Source organism: Aquarana catesbeiana, linkage group LG05 (genome assembly GCF_042186555.1).
Source record: "Aquarana catesbeiana isolate 2022-GZ linkage group LG05, ASM4218655v1, whole genome shotgun sequence".
Lineage (NCBI taxonomy): Eukaryota > Metazoa > Chordata > Amphibia > Anura > Ranidae > Aquarana > Aquarana catesbeiana.
In genome coordinates this window covers 53,409,305-53,426,538 of record NC_133328.1, presented here as the reverse complement: position 1 = coordinate 53,426,538, position 17,234 = coordinate 53,409,305, and the positions used below count along the sequence as shown (strand labels likewise).

Below are 17,234 nucleotides of genomic sequence, written 5' to 3'. Positions count from 1 at the left end.
TGAATACTTTGTAGAACCACCTCTCTCTGCAATTACAGCTACAAGTCTTTTTGGGGATGTCTCTACCAGCTTTGCACATCTAGAGAGTGACATTTTTGCCCATTCTTCTTTGCAAAATAGCTCAAGCTCTGTCAGATTGGATGGAGAGCATCTGTGAACGGCAATTTTCAAGTCTTGCCACAGATTCTCAATTGGATTTAGGTCTGGACTTTGACTTGGCCATTCTAACACATGAATATGCTTTGATCCAAAGTTCCATTGCAGCTCTGGCTGTATGTTTAGGTTCGGTTCCTCATGGAAGGTGCACCTCCACCCTAGTCTCAAGTCTTTTGCAGACTCTAATGCCGCGTACACACAATCGGAAATTCTGCCAGCAAAAGACCGATGAGAGCTTTTGGTCGGAAAATGCAACCGTGTGTATGCTCCATCGGACTTTTGCTTTCCGAATTCCAGCCAGCAAAAGATTGAGAGCATGTTCTCAATTTTTCAGTCGGAAAAAGTTCCTATCCGAAAATGCAATTGTCTGTAGCAATTCGGACGCGCAAAATTCCTACGCGTGCTCGGAAACAATTTGACGCATGCTCGGAAGCATTGAACTTCATTTTCTTTGCTCATCGTACTGTTGTACGTCACCGCGTTCGTGACGGTTGGAAGTTTTGTGTGACCGTGTATATGCAAGCCAAGCTTGAGCGGAATCCCGTCTTAAAAGCCATCATATCTTTTTCCGACGAGAATTCCGATCGTGTGTACGCGGCATTACAGGTTTTCTTCTAAGATTGCCCTGTATTTGGCTCCATCCATCTTCCCATCAACTCTGACCAGCTTCCCCGTCCCTGCTATGGTGTAGCATAGGTAAGATCGTACCGTGCTAATTCCCAGGTGCTTTGGTTATTTATGTATCCCATTGTAAATTTTACTGCTATTCTGTTTGCATATTACCATAAGCTTTAAGTTGTGGGAAAATTCAGTTTGATTATCAATAATGTGGACCTAACTACAAACAACATTTGTCACGTCATTTCTGTTCTTTTGTCTTTTCATTCATATTTTCATGTCAATCTCTCTCTCCTCTCAGCTGCTTCACAAAACATTGATGTCAGTCACATTTAATTTTATCCCAACCTTACCCTCTCCAGTGACATGTTGTATGCATACATAGGCGTGCGCAGCCTATTGCATTAGGGTGTGCACCCGAAAGCTCAAGCACACATACATATATATATAGTCAAAAGTATTGGGACGCCTGCCTTTACACGTACATGAACTTTAATGCCGTCTTAGTCCATAGGGTTCAATATTGAGTTGGCCCACCCTTTGCAGCTATAAAAGCTTCAACTCTTCTAGGAAGGCTGTCCACAAGGTTTAGGAGTGTGTCTATGGGAATGTTTGACCATTCTTCCAGAAGGGCATTTGTGATGTCTCCACTCAAATTCATCCCAAAGGTGTTCTATCGGATTGAGGTCAGGACTCTTTGCAGGTCAGTCAAGTTCCTCCACCCCAAACTCACTCATCCATGTCTTTATGGACCTTGCTTTCTGCACTGGTCCAAATCATTTGATGGAGGGGGGATTATGGTGTGGAGTTTTTTTTCAGGGGTTGGGCTTGGCCCCTTAGTTCCAGTAAAGGGAACTCTTAAGGCGTCAGCATACCAAGACATTTTGGACAATTTCATGCTCTCAACCTTGAGGGAACAGTTTGGGGATGACCCCTTCCAACATGACTGCGCACCAGTGCACAAAGCAAGGTCCATAAAGACATGGACTTAGCAGGGGTGGTGGGAAATTAACTTCAAGTGCAATAATTCACATTATAACTGTAACTAAAACATATACAATTAAGTGTAACACTCTAAAAAATAAAAAATCCAAAGTGCTATAATGGTGTGAACCTTCCAACTAAAAAGTTGTTGCACTCGAAGGTAATTTGTATTGCAATTATCGGTAGAGGGGTTTCCACCATCCCTGCTAAGGCAGCACTGATGGGCACTGATAGGCAGCACTAATGGGCACTAATAGGCTGCACTGATTGGCAGCGTTGATGGGCACTAATTGGTAGCACTGATGTGCACTGATAGGTGGCACTGATAGGCAGCACTGATTGGCACTAATGGGCACTGATATGCATCACTGATGGGCTCTTATTGGTAGCACTTATGGGCACTGATAGGCTCTGATTCACAGCACTGATTGGCAGCACTGATGGACACTGATTGGCACTGATGGGCACTGATAGGCTGCACTGATAGGCAGCACTGATGGGCACTGACTGGCAGCACTGATGGGCACTGGTAGGTGGCACTGATAGGCAGCACTGATGGGCACTAATTGTCAGCACTGATTGGCACTGATAGGCAGCACTGATGGGCACTAATTGTCAGCACTGATTGGCACTGATAGGCTGAACTGATGGGCACTGATATGCAGCACTGATGGACACTGATATGCAGCACTGATGTGCACTGATTGGCAGCACTGATGGGCAGCACTTATGGGCACTGATTGGCACTGATAGGCAGCACCGATGGGCACTAATTGTCAGCACTGATTGGCACTGATAGGCAGCACTGATGGGCACTAATTGTCATCACTGATTGGCACTGATAGGCTGCACTGATGGGCACTGATATGCAGCACTGATGGGCACTGATATGCAGCACTGATGTGCACTGATTGGCAGCACTGATGGGCAGCACTTATGGGCACTGATTGGCACTGATAGGCAGCACCGATGGGCACTGATATGCAGCACTGATAGGCAGCATTGGTTGGCACTGATTTACAGCATTGGTTGGCACTGATAGGCGGTATTGGTTGGCACTGATAGGCAGCACTGTTTGCACTGATAGGCAGCACTGGTTGGCACTGATAGGCAGAATTGGTTGGCACTGATAAGCAGCACTGGCACAGATAGGCAGTACTGGTTGGCACTGATAGGCAGCATTGGTTGACACTGATGAGCAGCACTGGCACTGATAGGCAGCATTGGTTGGCACTGATAGGCAGCACTGGTTGGCACTGATAGGCAGCACTGGTTTGCAATGGTTGGCACTGATAGGCAGAATTGGTTGGCACTGATAAGCAGCACTGGCACGGATAGGCAGTACTGGTTGGCACTGATTGGCAGCATTGGTTGGCACTGATTGGCAGCATTGGTTGGCACTGATTGGCAGCACTGATGGGCACTGACTGGCAGCACTGATGGGCACTAATTGTCAGCACTGATTGGCACTGATAGGCAGCACTGATGGGCACTGATATGCAGCACTGATGGGCACTGATTGGAAGCACTGATGGGCAGCACTTATGGGCACTGATAGGCAGCACTGATAGGCAGCATTGGTTGGCACTGATTGACAGCATTGGTTGGCACTGATAGGCAGCATTGGTTGGCACTGATAGGCAGCACTGGTTTGCACTGATAGGCAGCACTGGTTGGCACTGATAGGCAGAATTGGTTGGCACTGATAAGCAACACTGGCACAGATAGGCAGTACTGGTTGGCATTGATAGGCAACATTGGTTGGCACTGATAAGCAGCACTGGCACTGATAGGTAGCATTGGTTGGCACTGATAAGCAGCACTGGCACTGATAGGCAGCATTGGTTGGCACTGATAGGCGGCACTGGTTTGCACTGATAGGCAGCACTGGTTTACAATGGTTGGCACTAATAGGCAGAATTGGTTGGCACTGATAAGCAGCACTGGCACAGATAGGCAGTACTGGTTGGCACTGATAGGCAGCATTGGTTGGCACTGATTGGCAGCATTGGTTGGCACTGATTGGCAGCATTGGTTGGCACTGATTGGCAGCATTGGTTGGCACTGATAGACAGCATTGGTTGGCACTGATAGACAGCATTGGTTGGCACTGATTGGCAGCATTGGTTGGCACTGATAGGCAGCATTGGTTGGCACTGATTGGCATCATTGGTTGGCACTGATAGGCAGCATTGGGTGGCACAGATAGGAGAGAGGGGGAGTTTCACATTCAGGAGATCGTGAGAATTGCCAGAGCTGTTCAGTGTATAAAACCGTCAGATAATGACACTGCATGCAGGGAGAGACACCAGCTGTTAAAAGTCAGCGGTGATGCTGGTGGTGGGCGGGACTGAACAGTTACCAAACACCAGCCAATAGGATGGGTCTGGGCGGGCCGCTACATTTCTCTGGCTCCGCCCCCTCTCTGAAGCAGCCCAATCATTGGCTGGTGTTGGCGCTTGATCCCGCCCACCCCCGACATCGCGCTGAGTTGTGATGACTTACAACTCAGCCGCGATGTCGGGAGTGGGCGGGACCAAGCGCTATAAACACCAGCCAATGTTTGAGCTGCTTCAGAGAGGGGGCGGGGCCACATAAATGTAGCGGCCCGCCCAGACCCCATCCCATTGGCTGGTATTCGATGGCTGTTCTGTCCCGCCCACCCCCGACATCACCCCGAGATTTTGACAGCTGGTGTCTCTCCCTGCATGCAGTGTCATTATCTGACAGTTTCATACACTGAACAGCTCTGGCAATTCTCACAATCTGCTGCCTGTGAAACTGTTTCGCAGGCAGCGCGGGCCACACACTCTCTTGGATGCAGCATTTTGGGGCAAATCTCTGGACACAGCACGGGGTGATTAGGGTGTGCCCAGGCACACCCGGCACACCCCGTGCGCACGCCTATGTATGCATACAGGAAAGATGAAATAAAAATGGAAAATATTAATAAAACCAAAAGCTAACAATCACTATCTGCACTTCCATATGTCCATTCCACTTTGTAACATTATAGTTATTGAAAAATGTGACGTCCGCTTTAAAGAACACACATTCGTATTTATGAGCTCAGTTATTATACCATAATTCATATTTTACAAAGCTACTAAATTTTCTTTCAGATTGTAAAATTGTTTATTCTGTGAATAACAGTGAAATGTTTTGTTTTATTTTATCTTTTTTACCACACTAAACCCACCTCAATAAACTCTACTGATACGCAGAGCCATCTTGTTGAGTGCTGTCCCTGTGCCACTAAACAGGGTAATCACATTCTCAGGAATACTCTTCTTTTTTTTTTAATCTGTTATTTGACGGCAGCAATATTTTGCAGAAATGTAAAGATAAATAAAAATTATAATGTACAATAAATTTGACTCTGCTCCGCCTCTTCTGCCCTCTCCTAACCTTCATCTCTTCTCCATTTCATTCCCCCTCCTCCACTCCTGCCCCCCCTTCCCATGATTCCCTCCCCTCTGGCCTACTCTAATCGGCTCTTCTTCTCCCTCCTCCTGTACTCTTTTCCCTAATCTCTTTTCTTGCTCCTCTCCTTTCCTTCTTGTTTCTTCCCCTAACCATCCTTCTCTGTCTTCCACTCCCCTTCTCTTCTCCCGCCATCCCCTAATCTGCTCATCTCCTTTCATTTATTTTTCTTCCCCTACACATTCAACCACTCCACCACTCCTGCTCTCTCCTAATTCTCTTCTTCTCTTCTTATCTCCTGCCCTTGCTTAATATGCTCCTCTCCTTTCCTACCCTAAACATCCTTTCTTGTCTTACCTACCCTTCTTCCCCTAAATCTCTCCTCCCTTCCTTCTCTCCCCTACTGCCCTCCACTAATTTCCTCCTCCCCTTCCCTCCTCTGTCTCTACTCTCCTCTGTCTCTACTCTCCTCTCCTCTTCTCCTCTCCTCTTCTCCTCTTCCTTCTTCTCCCCCACTAGCCTGCCTCATCTCTCCGCTTCTTCATCTTCCCTCCTTCTCTTCTGCCCTCCCCTAATGCTCTCCTTTACATTTCTTTTCCTACTTTGCTTTCCCCCTTCCCTTCATACTTGCCCTTCATTCTACACTTACTTTGCCTCTGCTTTTCTCCTGTCCTCTCCTTCTTCTCTTCTGCCATCCACGTCATTTCCCTTGCCCTCTCATTCTTCTCTCCTGCCCTCCCCATCTTTTCGCCTGCCCTCTCATTCTTCTCTCCTGCCCTCCCCATCTTTTCTCCTGTCCTCTCCTTGTTCTCTCCTGTTCTTCCGTCTTCTCTCCTGCCCTCCTTGTCTTCTCTTCTGCCCTCTCATTCTTCTCTTCTGCCCTCCCTGTGTTTTCTCCTGCCCTCTCATTCCTCTCTCCTGCCCTCCCTGTCTTTTTCCTGCCCTCTCCTTCTTCACTCCTGCCCTCCCTGTCTTCTCTTCTGCCCTCCCTGTCTTCTCTTCTGCCCTTCCTGTCTTCTCTTCTGCCCTCTCATTCTTCTCTTTTGCCCTCTCATTCTTCTCTTCTGCTCTACCCATCTTTTCTCCTGCTCTCTCATTCCTCTCTCCTGCCCTCCCCGTCTTTTACCTGCCGTCTTCTTCTCTCCTGCCCTCCCCGTCTTCTCTCCTGCTCTCCCTGTCTTTTCTCCTCCCCTCTCATTCTTCTCTTCTGCCCTTCCTGTCTTTTCTCTTGCCCTCTCCCTCTTCTCTCCTGCTCTCTCATAATCCAATCCTCACTTTTCCTTCTCATTTCCTCTTTTCCCCCTTGCCCTCTCATTCTTCTCTCCTGCCCTCCCCATCTTTTCTCCTGTCCTCTCCTTGTTCTCTCCTGCCCTCCTTGTCTTCTCTTCTGCCCTCTCATTCTTCTCTTTTGCCCTCTCATTCTTCTCTTCTGCTCTACCCATCTTTTCTCCTGCTCTCTCATTCCTCTCTCCTGCCCTCCCCGTCTTTTACCTGCCATCATCTTCTCTCCTGCCCTCCCCGTCTCCTCTCCTGCTCTCCCTGTCTTTTCTCCTCCCCTCTCATTCTTCTCTTCTGCCCTTCCTGTCTTTTCTCTTGCCCTCTCCCTCTTCTCTCCTGCTCTCTCATAATCCAATCCTCACTTTTCCTTCTCATTTCCTCCTTTCTAGCCCCAACAATACTGTTCTTTCTTAAAAAGGAAGCAATCAAAACTATACTTCTAATAAAATTTAAAAAATAGTCTTTCAAACTTCAGCAGCGCTAAAATACTGTTCTTTCCACTGCACTCAACTTTCCTCCACCTCTCCTCCTCTAATTCTTACCCCCTACCCTAATCCTTTCCACTTCTCTACTCACTTCTCCCTACCCTTTCTCTCCTTCCCATCTCCTTTCCTTTCTGTCCTTCTTGAGCATTATTTATCCTATTTTCATTTTCAAGGAAATCCTTTTAGAAAGAATTACAAATAAGGCAACAAGTACATTACCATTAAAACAAAATGAACACTCAGATGCGCTTAGATAGATCAAAAAAGCTATTCAGCTAAAAACTGCAGTGCTGTTGAATACATTACAGCCATATTTCAAAGGAATACTCTTTGTGTGGAATAAGATTGATTACTCAATCTGCTTTTGTTTATTACAATCCCAGCAGATATATTTTGGTGTGGAACATACGTTACTTTGAGTGACCACATTATAAACGTACGTGGAAGTCTTACAGATAAAGTCACACAGCAACATATCAATATCTTAGATAAAAAAGTATTGAAATGGTCCTGTAGCAAAGCAACCAACCATTTAAGAGGTAGAGAAATAATCCCGGAGTATGACCCTAGCATTTCCAAAATGTCATTGCAACCTATCCCTATTATGCTGCCATGGATCAGAGACCTGTGTTTGGGAGTTATTGAGACCAGGAGCCTCCAAACTTTTTAGTACAAGGGCTACATTGTAATTTTTTCAAATTTATGTGGAGCAAAAAAATACTCATCAGAGTCCCCCCCTACATAAGGGTCCGTATAAGTGTCCCCCCAGTACATCAAGGTCCCCATCAGAGTCTTCCTTACATCAGGGTCGCCACCAGTGCCCCCCTTACATTAGGGTTCCAAACAAAGTTCCCCTTACATCAAGGTCCCCATCCCCCAACCCTTTTAGAGATTGGCATATTTTGCACAATTAAAAGTCTGGTGCATGCACTGCTGCCTATCCCCATATGTTTTTTACTTGAAGTGGAGACCATAGGAAGCCTCTGCTGACCTTATTCCTTAAAGGGTTAGTTCATCTTTACAGAACTGAGACGGTACAGCCTCCTTATCCCCCACCCAGTCTCTGCTGTACTTACCTTCAGCAATCCTGAGCTGTCAGGGATTTCACAGCCGGTCCAGCAGTCTGGAGGTTTGAAATGCCTGCTCTTCTCCATCTTCCCTATGCAGTGCTCATAGGAAGATTTCCCTTTATGTAGTGCACCTTCCAAGTGGGATCCCCAACCCTGCACAGGCAGGCACACCGAATCTTCACAGGCACACTTGAGTCAGAAAACAGTACGTGACTTTGTTGTTTTTGTTTTATTAAGTGGTTCAGAACAAAGTAAAGAACAAACTACAGGGATAACTCTTCCTATATACAGTCTCTATATACAGTTCTATATACAGCTCTTCTTCTTCCTCCAGCACTCACTTGCTTACAGAACCCAACTGGAACACTGTGAATTATCCAACAGTCACTCAGTCAGATGAAGCAATAGCCCATTACAGGTAGGAACCCGAGGCCCCTTGGTTGTGTAGCAAATGTTCAGTGTCCAGCTTACATTACTCCTGTGGCTACTGATCCCAGCACCACCTCTTCAGGCACTGCCAACCCATCTGGCTGCAGCTGCCCCTTTCACTAGCCCTCCAGGCTAACTTCTCCCGACAATCCTCCAAACTGACACTCACCAGCCCACCCGACTGACTCTCAGGAGATCTCCCAGATGTGTTGACTTGCTCCTGCTGTCCTCTCCTTGCTCCCGTGCCTCCAGGAAGGGTTTCCTCCATGTGTTATGGTGATTTCTTCCAGCACCTGAGTCCCAGGCCTGAAGTGACCCCCCAGACTAGGGGGGGCACCCTCAAGGGCCACCGACAGCCTCCTCAGCACTCCATCTCCATCTTCCTCCCAATTGCCCATGGTGGCATGACTCATGTCTATTTATGAGGTGGCTTGCCCCCTTCCAGCCCTTTTTTGCTGGGGTTTGGTCAAGGGCCTCATAAATATGCATGGCAGCCCCTTCTTACTCTCACCCTCTAGCTCTGGAAGTTTCTATCAACTTCCAGACCAGGGGGAAGTGTCAGAGAGTGCTGCCAGATGAGTCATCCAGCTCCCAAGTCACTAAACCCTGACCCAGATTCACAACAGAGGCCTGGCCCTCAGCCAAGACAAAGTTTTCCTACACTAACAACTACTTCTAGCACACACTAGAGGGTGATACATTTAGTTCTTTAGTATGCTCTTTAGATGTACATGTGTAGATTTAAATCTATGCATTGCGGCAACATATGCACTGCAGCATATGGTGACGCGCCAAAGTGCATTGCAGCAAACTTTTCATGGTATGTCCAATATTTGGGGAGTTTTCGTGCATTGGAAGCCCATTGACTTCAATGAGCTGCCTTAATGCAGCTCATGTTAACGTGTGACACAACACCTGCCAATGCACAGCACAAATGTAAATGAGCTCTAATTGTTTTTGCAATCAAAAACTGGTTTAAGTTCCTAGACACGTGCTGTGTGTTTTAGGGCTTGTTCACATCTATGTAGTTTTTATTTCCTTTCTAGCCAATCAAAAATGGCAACTGAGGACAATGCACATCGATGAATGACAGGTAAAAGGGTGAAAAGTGGATGGAAAATGGGCAGCGGATAACCTCAGAATTATAATCACAATCTGGCTTTGCATGAAATGAAATGCCCTCTCTTGCTTTATTCTAAAATGCTCAAATGGTTTAATGCACTCCATTTATAAAGTTAATAAAGCTGCACTAAGTAATCAAAGTTAGTAAAACATTTCCTCCATTTAAAACAATAAGCTCTGTCTCTAATGATGGCAGATGGTGTTGTGCTGCATTAGCCTTAAAAAAACATGTGTCTATCATTAAAATTGCATGCCCCTACAGCACATAATTGCATTATGATATTGTCCCAGCATTGCAAAACTACCTCATCTGGAAACTTTATATTTATTTTGCTTAGTCTTGTAACCATTAGAGCTCAGCTACACATGAGAGGATAAAAGATTTAAAGCGACCCTATCAAGCCATAAAAAATCCTTAAGGAAGGTCCTTGGAATACAAAAACTCTTGATGTCAACCCAAGTCCCCAACAGGAACAACCTTAAAAACATTTTTTTGTAGTGGATATGGGGAAGTCGACATGTTTAAGCTTGAGTTACACTTTAAAATGACCCTATTAATAGAAAAAGATTTCTGCACTGGAAGAGCTCTTATACTTCTGTGCCCCCCGCTGCACATGGTAGTTCTATTCGCTGACCTCCTACATCATTACAGAACACAGCAGTGCCTAGGATTTGGAGGAAGCACCTTTTAGGGGATTCATGCACTTTCAGGGTTGTCAAAAGCTGGACAGAATGATGGAGGCTGCAAATAAAGGAGACCAGGCCACCAGAGAGGTGAGTATAATAGATCTTCCAGTGCAGAGATTTTTTTATTTTGAACAGGGTCACTTCAAAGTGTAACTTTCCCATGTTCACATCTCAAAAAATGCTTTTAAGGTTGTTTGTGTTCCTGTTGGAAGCTTGGTGACACATTGTCACTGGGACAGGACGTAAGGGAAAAATTCACAAGAAAGTCCCAGACAGCAGTAAAAATGTGACAAAAGTTGTAACCCTTTCCATACTGTCCAAAAGGACAAAAGAAAACAAAAAATAGTTTTAGTTGAAGACTTACTTTGAAAGGAAATGAAAGCCCAACTCTAGCCAAACCATTTACTGGTGAGTAAATGAGGACACAACACAGGAAGCACCTCCATGGTTAACAGAGGACAGAATTAAAATTAGACTTGAGAAACCTAACATTAATAAATCACCGGGACCAGATGGCTTGCATCCGAGGGTACTTATGGAACTCAGTTAAGTGATTGCCAGACCGTTGTTCCTAATTTTTACAGACAGTCTACTGACTGGAATGGTACCAGCTGATTGGAGAAAAGCCAATGTAGCACCAATATTTAAAAAGGGCCCAAAATACATCCCTGGGAATTACAGACCAGTTAGCCTAACATCAATAGTATGTAAACTCTTGGAGGGGGTGATAAGGGACTATATACAGGATTTTAGTAATAAGAACGGTATCATTAGCAGTAATCAGCATGGATTCATGAAGAATCGTTCTTGCCAAACCAATCTATTAACCTTCTATGAGGAGGTGAGTTGCCATCTAGATAAAGGAAGGCCCGTAGACGTGGTATATCTGGATTTTGCAAAAGCATTTGACACAGTTCCCCATAAACGTTTACTGTACAAAATAAGGTCCGTTGGCATGGACCATAGGGTGAGTACATGGATTGAAAACTGGCTACAAGGGCGAGTTCAGAGGGTGGTGATAAATGGGGAGTACTCAGAATGGTCAGGGGTGGGTAGTGGGGTTCCCCAGGGTTCTGTGCTGGGACCAATCCTATTTAATTTGTTCATAAACGACCGGGAGGATGGGATAAACAGTTCAATCTCTGTATTTGCAGACGATACTAAGCTAAGCAGGGCAATAACTTCTCCGCAGGATGTGGAAACCTTGCAAAAAGAGCAAATTCTGAACAAATTAATGGGGTGGGCAACTACATGGCAAATGAGGTTCAATGTAGAAAAATGTAAAATAATGCATTTGGGTGGCAAAAATATGAATGCAATCTATACACTGGAGGGGGGGGACCTCTGGGAGAATCTAGGATGGAAAAGGACCTGGGGGTCCTAGTAGATGATAGGCTCAGCAATGGCATGCAATGCCAAGCTGCTGCTAACAAAGCAAACAGAATATTGGCATGCATTAAAAAGGGGATCAACTCCAGAGATAAAACGATAATTCTCCCACTCTACAAGACTCTGGTCCGGCCGCACCTAGAGTATGCTGTCCAGTTCTGGGCACCAGTCCTCAGGAAGGATGTACTGGAAATGGAGCAAGTATAAAGAAGGGCAACAAAGCTAATAAAGGGTCTGGAGGATCTTAGTTATGAGGAAAGGTTGCGAGCATTGAACTTATTCTTTCTGGAGAAGAGACGCTTGAGAGGGGATATGATTTCAATATACAAATACCATACTGGTGACCCTACAATAGAAATAAAACTTTTTCGCAGAAGAGAGTTTAACAAGACTCGCGGCCACTCATTAAAATTACGTAGAGGGTTCTTTACTGTAAGAGTGGCAAGGATGTGGAATTCCCTTCCACAGGCAGTGGTCTCAGCGGGGAGCATTGATAGCTTTAAGAAACTATTAGATAAGCACCTGAATGACCGCAACATACAGGAATATATAATGTAATACTGACACATAATCACACACATAGGTTGGACTTGATGGACTTGTGTCTTTTTTCAACCTCACCTACTATGTAACTATGTATTTTTTCTAAAATGTAATTTTGGAAAGAACGCAGTAAAGTTAGAGCCTCTTTCATGGTTTCATTGCCATCTATGTTTAATTTGGGAAACTTCTCTGCACTTCCTATCAGGACAGGAAGTGATGAGATTTCTCTTCAATGCAGAGCATCACTTATCCTGAAAGACTGAGGACGTCTAGTGAATAAAAATATGTACAGCATTAGAGAGGAGTACAGGAGTTGGAGCTTTCTGGGGCACTTATAATATATATATATATATATATATATATATATATATATATATATATATATATATATATATATATATATATATATATATATATATATATAAATATATATAAAATTATCTGGTATTCGATTCGATTCAGCGATGCATCACAATTACCGACGAGCTCCCACTTCCGCTTGGGCTGCCTAGACGGCCCTTCCTCCCTGCAATCTTCAGGGACACATCACAGGTCCCAGAAGATTGCCTGGCTATGCAGGACAGCGCAGTGAGACATGCGCAACCGGCTGTGAAGCTGCAAGCTGTCACAGCTGGATGGCCACAGTAGACATGGGCACCGTTAATTAATTCGTAATTCGTGTCCGAAATTCAATTCGGATTCGTAAGAAATACAAATTTTCGTTAGGTTCGTAAACTTTTCGTAACAATAACGAAAGTTCGTTATGATAAATTTATCATTATGAGGGGCTTCCACCATCCCTGTGCTGTGCGGACTTCCTGGGGATTTTAACTTTTAGGTTTGTTAACTTTTCGTAACAATAACGAAAGTTTGTTATGATAAATTTATCCGAAGTTCATAAACGAAATTCCAGATTTCGTACAAAATTCGTATGCATAAAAATATGTATTTCGGATCCTCACGAATGTACGAATTTCCGGAAATTCGTACGAAACTAATCGCACATGTCTAGCCCACAGTAGTATTGCCAGTGCCGTGGACAGGCGGGGGAGAGAAGGGAGGGTTTGGGTGGCCACGTCGCTGGATTGTGGGACAGGTGAATGTCTTTATTAAAAGTCAGAAGATACACTTTTTTTTGTAGCTGCTGATTTTTAATAAACAAAAAATTGACTGGAACTTCGCTTTGAATTAAAAATAACCTCACTCCCTTAAAAAGTGCACTAATCCGGTGCACTACAGGGTACAGGCATTCACACACATTGCTGCTGGGAGGTTTACGAGGGATTACAATCCACAACTGACAAACAGCCCTGTGAAGTTCCCTGTACTGTCTCTATGCAGACAGTTCCCTGGCTTTCCTGTTTGCACCTTCCAGCACACTAGTAGTTAATAGTGGAATGTGCAAAGGGGAAGCCTGGGAACTGTCAACACGGAGCGTGTATGAGGTGTAAGTAGAGTACAAACACATTTGTACTCTACTTACCTTTGTTAAAATTACTGTGTTTTAATAAATCCCGTGTTACAATCAATTAAGTGCCCCGCTGTATGTGCTTTTTAAAAAATATTCAGCTTCATACCTCATTTCTCAGTCTGTATACATGCCGCTCATGTGACTTCCCGGCCCGCCTCTCTCCTCAGCGGAGAATTCTCAGCCCTGCCCACCTCTCTTCTAATCTGATAGCTACAGTCAGCGGGCAGGGCTGAGAATTCTCCGCTGACGTCAGAAGAAACGTGAGACGTGAGAGGAGAGAGAAGAGAGGCGGGCCGGGAAGTCACATGAGCGGCATGTACACAGACTGAGAAATGATGTATGAAGCTGAATATTTTTTAAAAAGCACATACAGCGGGGCACTTCATTGATTGTAATAGGGGATTTATTAAAACACAGTAATTTTAACAACTTTACCCTGGAGGGGCGGGGCAAGTCGGCATGACGTCACCCGGCAATCGATTTTTCCGGTCGTATGCATCAATGCCGCATCGGGGACACCCGAATTGTGATGCATCGATGCAGCAAATAATTTCAGCACCCCTAATATAGATAGATAGATAGATAGATAGATAGATAGATAGATAGATAGATAGATAGATAGATAGATAGATAGATAGAAATAGTCCAATCTGCAGCACCTTGTAAATTGATTAAGAGAGTGAAAAACTCATAAAAGAGACATAAAAAAATCACAACATTTTGGATATCAGAGATCAAGATTCTTGCTATACTTGATTAAGGATCTTGATAGATCTGAAACGTCGTGATTTTTTGATGTCTCTTTTATGAGTTTTTTACTCTCTTAATAAATTTACAAGGTGCTGCATATTGGACTTTTTCTTGTTTTTCTATATACTGGAGTCTGGGTGATCTCCATTGTCTGCTCTGCACCTAAAGGATAAAGGATCAAGTTATATGCCGGGTGTGTGCAGTCCTGACCTGTTTGTGTATCTATATATAGAGTATGCTGAGAAAATAATGGTGGCCACACAAAATATTGACACTTTGGGCCCAATTTGGAGATTTTCACTTAGGACTCACTTTTGTTGCCAGCGGTTTAGACAAAAATGTGAGAGGTATACAGTATATATATATATATATATATATATATATATATATATATATATATATATATATATATATACAGTGGGGACGGAAAGTATTCAGACCCCCTTACATTTTTCACTCTTTGTTATATTGCAGCCCTTTGCTAAAATCATTTAAGTTCATTTTTTTTCCTCATTAATGTACACACAGCACCCCATATTGACAGAAAAACACAGAATTGTTAACATTTTTGCAGATTTATTAAAAAAGAAAAACTGAAATATCACATGGTCCTAAGTATTCAGACCATTTGCTCAGTATTTAGTAGAAGCACCCTTTTGATCTAATACAGCCATGAGTCTTTTTGGGAAAGATGCAACAAGTTTTTCACACCTGGATTTGGGGATCCTCTGCCATTCCTCCTTGCAGATCCTCTCCAGTTCTGTCAGTTTGGATGGTAAAAGTTGGTGGACAGCCATTTTTAGGTCTCTCCAGAGATGTTCAATTGGGTTTAAGTTAGGGCTCTGGCTGGGCCATTCAAGAACAGTCACGGAGTTGTTGTGAAGCCACTCCTTCGTTATTTTAGCTGTGTGCTTATGGTCATTGTCTTGTTGGAAGGTAAACCTTCGGCTCAATCTGAGGTCCTGAGCACTCTGGAGAAGGTTTTCATCCAGGATATCCCCGTACTTGGCCGCATTCATCTTTCCCTTGATTGCAACAAGTTGTCCTGTCCCTGCAGCTGAAAAACACCCCCACAGCATGATGCTGCCACCACCATGCTTCACTGTTGGGACTGTATTGGACAGGTGATGAGCAGTGCCTGGTTTTCTCCATACATACCGCTTAGAATTAAGGCCAAAAAGTTCTATCTTGGTCTCATCAGAGCAGAAAATCTTATTTCTCATCATCTTGGAGTCCTTCAGGTGTTTTTTTTTTTAGCAAACTCCATGCGGGCTTTCATGTGTCTTGCACTGAGGAGAGGCTTCTGTCAGGCCACTCTGTCATAAAGCCCCGACTGGTGGAGGGCTGCAGCGATGGCTGACTTTCTACAACTTTCTCCCATCTCATGACTACATCTCTGGAGCTCAGCCACAGTAATCTTTGGGTTCTTCTTTACCTCTCTCACCAAGGCTCTTCTCCCCTGATAGCTCAGTTTGGCCGGACGGCCAGCTCTAGGAAGGGTTCTGGTCGTCCCAAACGTCTTCCATTTAAGGATTATGGAGGCCACTGTGCTCTTAGGAACCTTAAGTGCAGCAGAAATTTTTTTGTAACTTTAGCCAGATCTGTGCCTTGCCACAATTCTGTCTCTGAACTCTTCAGGCAGTTCCTTTGACCTCATGATTCTCATTTGCTCTGACATGCACTGTGAGCTGTAAGGTCTTATATAGACAGGTGTGTGGCTTTCCTAATCAAGTCCAATTAGTATAATCAAACACAGCTGGACTCAAATGAAGGTGTAGAACCATCTCAAGGATGATCAGAAGAAATGGACAGCACCTGAGTTAAATATATGAGTGTCACAGCAAAGGGTCTGAATACTTAGGACCATGTGATATTTCAGTTTTTCTTTTTTAATAAATCTGCAAAAATTTCAACAATTCTGAGTTTTTCTGTCAATATGGGGTGCTGTGTGTACATTAAAGCGGAGTTCCACCCAAAGGTGGAACTTCCGCTCATCTGATTCCTCCCCCCCTCCGGTGCCACAATTGGCACCTTTCAGGGGGGAGGGGGGTGCAGATACCTGTATTAGACAGGTATCTGCACCCACTTCCGGGAATAGACTCCCGCAGGAGTCACGCCCCCTCCCGCACCACCCCGCTGTGACCTGGGAAACACACAGGTCCCAGGAGATAGCGGGACCACTTAGGACGCGCAGCGCGACTCGCTCATGTGCAGTAGGGAACCGGGAAGTGAAGCCATAACGCTTCACTTCCTTATTCCCTCACCGAGAATGGCGGTGGCAGCAGCCGAGAGCCGAGCTATTGCTCGGCTTCGGCTGCCAACATCGCTGGACTCCAGGACAGGTAAGTGTCCGTTTATTAAAAGTCACCAGCTGCAGTATTTGTAGCTGCTGGGTTTTAATAATTTTTTTTCAGGTGGACTCCCTCTTTAATGAGGAAAAAAATGAACTTAAATGATTTTAGCAAATGGCTGCAATATAACAAAGAGTGAAAAATGTAAGGGGGTCTGAATACTTTCCGTCCCCACTGTATATATATATATATATATATATATATATATATATATATATATATATATAGTACTACTGTATAGTACAGATAGATAGATCTTGATTAGTCATAAAATATTTATAATAAAATACTTAAATTATATACTTCGGTGTTTAATATTGATGTAAAAATATGGCAACACATTCAGGATTATCCATCTTTCAATAAGATGTTCCAACAATGCAAATGCTGCACAGTTCCCCTTCAGCCGCAAGCTACAGATTTTCTAAACCTACTCATTATTATTCCTGCAAAACACATTTTGTCAGATTATATATTT

The 17,234-nt window shown here is 44.3% G+C and overlaps 1 protein-coding gene across 1 annotated transcript in view; it reads right to left on the bottom strand.

The window, feature by feature from the left end:
- Positions 1 to 17,234, bottom strand: part of PLXDC2 (plexin domain containing 2) — an 803,122-nt gene that overhangs the window by 124,381 nt on the left and 661,507 nt on the right. The gene's annotated exons all lie outside the window — the stretch shown is intronic.